Source organism: Aedes albopictus, chromosome 1 (assembly GCF_035046485.1).
Source record: "Aedes albopictus strain Foshan chromosome 1, AalbF5, whole genome shotgun sequence".
NCBI lineage: Eukaryota > Metazoa > Arthropoda > Insecta > Diptera > Culicidae > Aedes > Aedes albopictus.
Genome location: NC_085136.1, coordinates 258,728,352 through 258,738,686, shown reverse-complemented (window position 1 = coordinate 258,738,686; position 10,335 = coordinate 258,728,352). Strand labels below are relative to the sequence as shown.

General features: G+C 38.6%; 1 protein-coding gene across 2 annotated transcripts in view; it reads left to right on the top strand.

Annotated features, from left to right (window-relative positions):
- The first annotated feature begins 4,022 nt into the window (after nucleotides 1-4,022).
- Nucleotides 4,023-10,335, top strand: part of LOC109417286 (ileal sodium/bile acid cotransporter) — a 32,817-nt gene continuing 26,504 nt past the window's right edge. The window contains exon 1 of one of the 2 annotated variants that reach the window (XM_029860622.2): nucleotides 4,023-4,659. The gene's annotated coding sequence lies outside the window, so the exon portion shown is untranslated. The remainder of the gene's footprint in view (nucleotides 4,660-10,335) is intronic. The other variant, XM_019691391.3, reaches the window with a different exon arrangement.

The window sequence follows — 10,335 nt, the reverse complement described above, 5'->3', positions numbered from 1 at the left end:
TCTGCCAATGACAATCTTGCAACTGAATTAAAAGACTCTCCACGCTCAAGGAATCCAAGGAAATCACCATTATGTCTTGCCGAACGCTCGCTCATGCACCGCTTCGACCACAGGACAGATACAACTAATCACATTCATAACAGGGTCCTGTTTACACACTGTTTGTACAACCACTCCAAACAACGCGGATTCAAACATAAAAATCTGCTACGCTCAATCAAACCACTCTTTGCATTCAAACTTGCAACACTTGTAACAAACCTTGCATTACTACGTAACAAACCAAAAAGATCCATTACATGAATAAGGCTGCAAACGCACAGCATCCAGGATCAGAACTCACTTTGTGTGAACACATACCTAATCAGACCGCTGTCAATTCACTTTAGAACCACAGATCCGTTTCTAATGCCAAAAACATTTACACAACAAGCCCCAAGTTTTACACAATAAATGTTACCGTTTTATTCTGATGGAAGAACTGACTGAAAATCTGATCCAAAGAAAAAATAGAGTATTCATGATGACCCAGACTCGCATCTCACTCAGTGTTGTAGCCTTAGATTCCAGTCAACCCACTGCACTCCACCAAATCGCACTCTGGCTATGCATTTGTCAAGCAGAAGCCCTTTCTCCAACAACAAAGACGTGAACCTGGATCATTATAATAACAACATTCATTTGGTTTACACAAAAAAAATGCGGACTTGAAATACAAAATTTCAACTGTGTTTGCTATATTTGAAGCAATCCTTTCCTCGCTCAACCGCTCCAACGATGCAGCTGAATAAAAACAATGCATAACAGAAATAATTGATACACGAAACTAGCATGATCATTGAAGAAAACCACTCTTTCCAGTTTAAAGGTCGTTCATTATCTCCTAGCACAAAAACACAATCACAAATCCAATCCAAAACATGATATGAAAAACAATGCTGTCTTTCCTGATGTCATCCAGTTCAATCACAATCTTCCATGTTTCTTCATTCCTCTGACGCTAGACCACCCTTTTGCACAAAGCCAGATCGAATTGCCAAGTGTTTAATGAGCTCTTCCGGCATCTATCGAAGTTTGGCCATCTGTGCCGGATGATCCGCTTTTTCTTTTGGACTCGTAGGGTATGTGTGCCATCAGTAATTTCACGCTCCCATATTCATCCTATTCGAAAACAAGCGATTACGGTCCCGATTGATCCCGTTCTTTTTGTTTTCATGGGTGCTCACTTTTAATAAAAAATACAAAAAATAAGAAACAAAACAAACAGTGCTTCAATCCCTTGTTTTTCGTAAGATGAAAATTAAAGCCAAATGCTTAATAAGGGAATCAATACCCTATATCAGCAGAGCGAAAAAAATACAATTTGAAAAGATCTTCCACAGGACCAGGATTCGAACCAAGGCTCTCGACAGAATCTCGTTGAGCAGCCTCTCGCCAGCCTTATTGACTATGATCCCTCTATGCATTCTCAGTGAATTCACCTCTGCTCTGCTCTAATACATTTCTTTTTCCTACCGCATGCAAGCGAGCGAATTCAATCCCAACTTCTTGCTACTCCTACTCAGACAGTCAGTCAGTGAATTCAATCACAGTTGGTCCCATGAGGTCTCAGTAACCCGATTAGTCAATTTCACCACAATGTTAGTGAATTGAATCACATGACTTATTCCTATCCGTGGTTTTCGAGTGAATCCAATCACAACATCCTCCTGCTCTTAATGAATTCAATCACAGTCTCTTCAATGCATGTTACCATTTTCATACTCACGTCCTCTCATCATCTTTTTAGTGAATTTAATCACGTATCTTCTCGTGGTTTCCAAGTGAATCTAATCACAAATACCTTCCATATGTCTTCAGTGAATCAAATCACAACATCCTTCATGCACTTTCTGTGAATTTAGTCCCAAACCAACTAAATCCAAAATAGACTAGATCCGAAACATGAGGAAAATCCAAACTGCATGAACAACCGTTGGGTGCTTGAACTAAATTATGGACTTTCTGGTGTGTCTGTTGAATGTAGTTCAAAATTAAGATAGTGCCATGCAACGCTGAAGTTTTTTTTAGACTGGGAACGATTGTCTTAAAGACTAGACATTTTTTGATAAAATGATAATTGTCAACCGAATGTGTGGATCAAAGGCTAGAATGCACCATCCGATACAAACCGAAGACAACTCATCCTATACATCATATGTTCGACACAAAACATGTTTTCAATTTCTATTTTTCACTACCTGGCCCGGCAAACTTTATCTTGCCAAGTTGCGGTGGTTTGACAACTGTTAAGGTCATTGTAGCACCGCACTCTAGATCGGTTTCATTCCGATCATGTTGATTTTCTTCGCAGCTAATAAAAAATCAGTACTTTGTCAATTTTCTTTCTTTTTTTTTAGTTGATTTTTATAACTTTTTTTTTTTACATATAAACACAGCCACCATGAATACGAATCGAACCATGCAAAAGTCATGCTGATTGGTTCACCCGTTCTTGACTTTTGTTGCCTCAAAGGAACTTCAAACTCATTTTTATATAGATAGATAGATAAACATGCAACTAGTTACCTGTGAAAACATGTACAGAAAAACGTTGCGTAAATTTCGTTGCATCTGAAAAAAAAACACGAATAAATAGGTGCTGGAAACTTGAAGAAGTCATGACATTTTTTTTTTAATAACACAGCAGCACTCTCAGTGATTGCACTGTCCCAAATACCCGCAGTGAATTTAATCACAATATTTCAAAGTATTTCTCTTTCATCATTAGTGAATTTAATCACGATGTCTTCAAAGTTTCTGGTAAAATTATGGGCATTCACAAAATTAGACGTCGTCTGATTCAATCTTTCTTTTGCTTTAAACCTCAACCATTTCGAAATGTAGGTTTATCAATAAATATCTCACGGAACTCCGTATATATTTAAAATACTCGAATTCTCCTCTCATTGATTGCTGCAAATTCAATTACAAAAAATGCCAACATACCTCGCAGTACAAAACAGCACACATCCTTCGCCGCGCCAGTGCATCTGGAACAACCCCGACGCTACAATCATTATACTTACTTTGTATGCTTTTCTGCTGAACATCACCGCATCTTGCAGTAAGTTCCAGCAAAAACAGACACAGTTGCACAATCTGTGTTACCTTTGCTCACCTGCGGTTGATCACTAGCACAGTCACTGTAAAACAATACTCTCGCATGCCGCGCGCATGGAACAATGGCTCAAGGTCATATTTTTTTCCTGCGCGCAGCATCCACGCTACAAGCGGCGCGGCGTCACCTCGTTGCTTTCTTTTCTTTCGTCACTTATTTGATAACCCTGCTGGGAAATCGAAACTATTCACATTATAATCCTTCTTCCTTCACTTTTCACGATTGAATTTCTATTACTTTTTTCTTCCAGGATCTATTTGCATTTTTCACTAACGAATAATATATTTTTTTCTCTCATGAACGATAATCACGTGATTTTTCTTTTCATCACTCCACTGCAATTAAAATTTCTCAGAAACGTGGCAATATATCAACACATAATATGAGCGTAATTCAATTCAATTGAAAACGAATCAAAATCGATTCATACGCGACCGAACACGATTTTTTTTTTTCATCCTCGTCGCCACTTGTGGTAACCGCGTCTTGCAAGCGCGAGTGTGTATATAAGACTGATTGTTCTGCTGTTCTGCTGCGCAGAGTGGGACGGCTACAAAGACTTCACGCAGGTGCGCGTATGCGCGCGACTGCCTTTGTATGAAGGTGAATGATTAAGACGCTCGTCACCACAACTATCAAATCAAAAAAAGTTTTTAAAACTTCACGTTACGAACATCCTTTTGAATATAGTTATCACCCACCAATCAGGCTCGGGATCATTTCGCTCGGCTGTATATATGACTCGCTCCTATAGTCTTTTTCGCATGCTGTCACACAAATGGCAAGAGGCTCGATGGTTCTCTATCATATGCATCTACCTTTCAAAAACATTAGCTATGTGTTTAGTTATTCTAGCACACATTACCAGATTGCACAGTTAGTTGGCTTCGGGAAGCCGTATCGTACGTACGCACTACGATAAGTTTGCATTTAAGTTCATTTTCATGAAATCACAAGGTTTCAAGATACGCAGATTTCTGTCTCACCGAGTAAGATTATACGGTGGACCATAAATGTAGGTTCTTTAAGTCAAATTAGCTATTTGAATTTTATAGGCGAAGTACCAAATAACAAGGATTCGTCAAACATCGGAGTCTGAGACTGATAATCTGGTAAAGCTCAACACACATTCCGAATTCATGAACTTAGTAGGAGACTGCAGATGCTGATCCAGCTAAGTCAGTGTACTTAACTGTGAAGTGATGTAACGTGTCGTATGTACTTATGTGCAACCATCACACAACGATAAGTTATTTTATTGCAATAAAATAGTAGGTAGTGCGAGAGATCAACTCAAAAGTGTATAGTGTAAGTGACCATCAAGAAGCGGTGTGCTTGAGACTGCAATAGATAACATTCAAAAACTGAATCAACCTGAAAGAAGCAGAGGTGAAGGTAGCTGATTGTTTCAATCGTCGTGAGCTTGTTGAACGTTGTTCGGCCTACTATATTGTCGCCGGGATCGCTTTATAGACTATCCGGTTTCCATCGAGCAACAGGTGAGTGGTGTGGTGGCTCAGTAGGCTTTGTAGTTTGAATGATGTGCATTTAGTCTTATCTGCCATTCAACCAGATATGTTCAATTCGCGACAAATCCCACGACTAGTATTGGAAAACTACAATATCTGAGTATCTGTGGTCAGTGACAAATATTTAATTTACTGATGGTAACGATAAAACTGCACCAATCAGAGGCACGTACCGTTTCTGGTGTCTTATGTGAGTTGTGTTATCTGAATGATTTATAAACGCATTGCGATATCTGGAGAAACAAATCTGAGACGAAAATGTTGTTCAACATTTCAGGTGTTATCACTGTAGGATTGAAACCAAAACTTGATTTCGGAACCGCTTTAAATCCGTGTGTATTATTATGATAAGGAATCCCATCATTCGCCGATGTGATGAGTTCTACCTCACTATAACCTAAAACCTTGGACAGACTGGTGGTGTACGTACCATGGTACAATTATCTTGAAATGAGTTTCATACTGATTATTGTCTCCAATCAAGATAGGCTTGGAATAATTTTCTTGACAACTTGTACCATGGTACGAATACCACCAATCTGTCCCTGACTTAAGACACCAACGAATACCGAATACGATGCAATGAATTGTATGAATGAGTTAAATTAGGTGTCTAGTAGCTCGCAATAAATCTGCTGTCGTAGGATGTGCGGTCACGTTTGCAGTCCAGGTGAATAGAATGCTAATGTGTGCGCTTGATATATCTATTGAAAATTTTAGACCGGGATTTGGTAGGTGATTCTACCTTTCTGCCAGCGATGGTGATTCCCTCAGTTTCATATCTGTTTTTTTCTTGGATACCCGAGCAGGAGAAAATAGCTGCAGAATAACAAACTCAGGTATGGGAAACTAAATAGGGGCTGTCCATTAATTACGTAAGGGTTTATGGGAGGAGGGGGGGGTTTGAGAAATCTTACGCGCCAGACAAAAATATTTGGGTTCTCATACAAAAAATCTTACAAGGGGGGGAGGGGGTGTCGAAAAGTCGCAAAAATCCCCTTACGTAATAAATGGACAGCCCCATACCTACAACCTGAATGAGATATTATGAAGCCCTGTATAAGAGGTATTGTGAGTTTCCTTGGCCACTGGATTCGAAGGTCGATTCGACACCCTATTTCAAACGTCCTTTTCTACGAACCTCGTCAATTTGATGTCTCCTTGCTGCCACTTTTGCACAAACTACCTCGTTTTTTGATGCGACCTTCTGCTGTCATCGTTGAAAAAGAAAGAGAGCAAGGATTAAATGGTCGGCGTTAAGTCAGAGGGGACCAAGTAACAAAATTGACGAAAATTAGATTTTTAAGGCATTTGATTAAGAATTACTTTGGCTACTTGGAGCATTCATCCGATTTTCTTAATGATACAATTAACGAGAGTTATAGCACAATTTTCTTTTGATAGAACTGCGAAAATTGATAATAGTGTGCAGTCAGAGTGGACCAAATGCTTGATGTCAAGAGAATTGAAAAAATATGTATTGGTTAAAATCCAATAACCAAACTAGTTTATCATTAAAATATAATACGTTTCCAAATCGTATGACTGTCTAACGCATTTTCTGATGATTATTGATCAAAAAAGCACGTGAAAATCCATTTTATTATGGTCAATATCGTATTTTACAGATCACCGTGTTGAAGTAAATTGTGACAATTCGCATGCAGACAGAGTGGACCATGTGTCTCTAAGAAAAAAAAGTTGAAATTTCCTTATTCTTTGTTATCCCTTCCCAATCAAAATATGTTTGTTTGGTAGCTGTTGGGCATCATATTGAAATGTACCAATACCCGTTTCACGAAGAAATTGATTTTACCGGTTATTTAAGAATTGTGTACTTGGTTCACTGTGTCTGAACGATTTTTTTGAAAAACGTCAGTCTTCTGAATGAATTATTATAAACTGTGTAACTACAATATTACAAATACGTACCGAACTATGAAAATACGTTCAAAAGTTGTTAGCTATTGAATGTTCAAGTTAAGAATTCTTAAGGTGAAACATCAAGAAATCCCATTGCAATTTTGCATACAAACTTTAGAGGCACAAATCTGACGAACGAAGTATCGAATCATGCCGCACTTGATTATCCTGGCTTTGCTCACTTGTAAAAGAAGGCAGCTTTTCCAAATCGAGTGCATTTGTTTACGAATTTTTAAGATTTGTGCTCTTGAAAACGTGAGTAGGGGTCCAACTCGGCCATTGTGGCAGCCATATTGGTATTCTTTGAAGTTTCTCCTTAAATAGCTCATTAATTGACTACTCTTCATGTGATATTGAACTGTTGTACTTGATCCACTCTGACTGAACATAAAAATTGAAAATGGTAATTAACAGTGTAATAACAAAATAATATCAAATTTAAAACTTCCCGCTCACATTATACATCAATCCTATTAACTGTTGTCCTACTTGTGCATTATTTTTTCATCAAATATGTACAAACTTGAGGGTGAACTGTAGTTGGTTGAAGATTTTCCTAAAATCGTTCAGTCAGAGTGGACTAAGTACAAATCAATTTCTTGGCAATTTCTCGGTTTCATGATTTTTTACACGTTTTTTCGCGATCAATACAGAGCGATGCTTTGATGAATAGTTATTAATATTTATGGCAAAAATTCAATAACATTTGTTGAAAAATTGAAAACTTATAGAGTTGCAAACTTTAGAGTCGTTTTTCTAGAAATTAGTTAAAAGACACATGGTCCTCTCTGACTTAACACCGACCAATTGTGAGTGAGGCAGCAAAAAAGCACGCGCCACTCTGTCACTTTTGACACATTCGACTGTGAAACCAGGTGTGAAGGCAAAAACGGACAATTTTTGGGACTGTTCGAGGCACGAACGTACCCAGTGGGGTGACACGGCTGTCAAACTCGGTACATCGCCGCTTCACCCAACATCATTTTTGGTACGGCGCGTTTTGGTACCCACTTTCTGGTCGGTTTACCCTAACTTGCTCCTGATTTTCGGGTGTGTTGCTAGTGTTTATTTCAGAAATTACACATTTCAAACGAAATCGTTGTTTTTGATGATTGTTTTTCTTTCCTTATCACTTTGCACGATATTATATGTAGCAGCGAAGCAGTGTCGATGTTTCCAGCGCATTTTTTCCATGAATTAAGCAATCAAAACAAAAACATTGGACGCCATGTTGCATTGAATGCTGGGTAGATGATTCTGGCCCTTCGTCATCCCCCTGCATGTTAACCCATATCCGCCCAGCGTCCTATTTATAGGACAGATGCCCCGAACGCCCAGCGTCCTTTAAATAGGACAGTCTTTTTGATGTGAATATCTCCAGAATTATGCAAAATTTAAGAATACTTTCTTCATAGAAAATATTCTCCACATCTATACCTTGCTCATAGTGGACAATATAGTTTATAACTGGTTCACTAGGTGACGTAAACGATACTGCAAAGATAACATATTGTCACGATCTATGAGTTTCATTTCCAATGCGAAAAAAAAATATTTCCCTGGAATCTTGACTATGGTTAATAATTTACAGTTCATTTCTTCGGCAGAGTTGTTAATCAATACATACAAAAGTCGATGTATGTATGTTTGTATGTTTATATGCTTGTATGTTTATTTGTTTGTATGTTTGTCTATTTGTATGTTTATATGTATGTATGTTTGTATGTATGTATATATTGCATCTTGCATTGCTTTATAGATTATCGTGCAAATGTTCAATCGTCTAAAATATTTGTTCACACGTCAAACACCAAGGAAAGTAGCAAGTAAACAAACCGATTATTCCATGCACCACCCAAAAAGTGTAACCGACGCTTAAACTTTCTAGCAGCGAAACGAACCAATGTATGCTTAAACTGGTGGGAACATATTGTGGTGTGACAAAAAATTTCTGCAGGGGGTCGAATACGGTGCAAAAAAAGCAATACATATGTATGCCAGAACATAGGCATAACTCTGAAATGCGTCAAGAAATTTCAATCAAATTTGGTATACACATTCCTTAGGATGTGGAGGTGGTAGCAGGGATATTGAAATTCAAGATGGCGGCTTAGGTTTCAAGATGGTGGTCAAAACTCCAGAATATGTTTTTAACGGCAATGCTGCTTCGGATATTATGCAATATGGGTATCTATCGATCGGACTTCACAAGTAGATCTCAAAGATGAATATCCGACGCCATTTTGAAATCCAAGATGGCGGACCATATCCAATATGGCAGCCATGGAATGGTAGTTTGATCTATAATATCATGCAATATGGGTATCTATCGATCGGGCTTGATGAGTAGAAGTCAAAAGTCTACATTTTACGCCATTTTGAAATCCAAGATGGCGGATCATATCGAAGATAGCGGTCACGGAATGGTAGTTTGAGCTATGATACCATGCAATATGGGTATTGATCGATCGGGCTTCAAGAGTAGAAGTCAAAAATCGACATTTGACCGAATTTCGAAAATCAAGATGGGTATCTATCGATCGGATTTCATGAGTAGAAGTCAAAATCGATATTTGACCCTATTTCGGAATCAAAGATGGTGGACCATATCCAAGATGGCGGCCATGGAATGGTAGTTTGAGCTACGATACCGTGCAATATGGGTATCTATCGATCGGGAATAATGAGTAGATGTAAACAATCGATATTAACGCCATTTTGAAATCCAAGATGGCGGACCATATCCAAGATGGCGGCCACGGAATGGTAGTTTGAGCTATGATACTATGCAATATGGGTATCTATCGATGGGATGCTAACATAAGGCTGAATTTCAAAAGGCTGAATGCACAAAAGGCTGAACACGATAGGCTGAAAGTAACATAAGGCTGAATTTCAAAAGGCTGAATGCACAAAAGGCTGAAATTGCAAAAATGCAGGAAATTAGTTATAGTACTTCTTTTTTTTCTGGCGTAACGTCCCAACTGAGACAAGGCCTGCTTTCAGCTTCTATACGCATTTCAACAGGTTTTAATTGAGAGCCTTCTCTGCCAATGACCACTTTGCATTTGTATATCGTGTGACAGGCAGGAAGATACTTTATGCTCGCGGTTGTTAAGGAATTTTCCATTACAAAAAGTTTCTGGCCCGAGGGAGAATCGAACCCGTCACCCTCAGCATGACTACCCGTTCGCTAACCAGATCGACTACATATATGAGTCCTAGTCATAGAATATGCTTAGTGAAGAGGCTAATACCAACTAACACAACAAATGACTGATGGTATTTCAATCGGAGATTTTTCCTTCTTTGAGCATGAGCTATTCTTTCGAGTCATGCTGTTACGGAGATTGGTTGCCATTACAGCTGCCAACAATGTGATCAGAGATTTTTCCTTCTTTTAAATATATGCTATTCTTTGGAGAAATACTGGCGATCAATAATGCATACTTTAGCGCGGAAAAACAGTCCTAACGCTTTCCGATTTCGAACATAGTAACGGAAGCATGTTCGTCCAATGAACCATCAATCAATGAGCGGTAGTGTGCGTCAAATGTCAAACTCAAACAAAACCAATGCAAGTGTCAGGACTGAGTGGTCGGCCAACTAGCAAATTTTCATAAAGATCATTATATCAGTGTACGCTATAGATAATTAGAGTGTTATGTATGTTTGTCTGTGATGTTAGTGTTGCCTTTAGGCCCGCATGACTGCCTTAAGGCT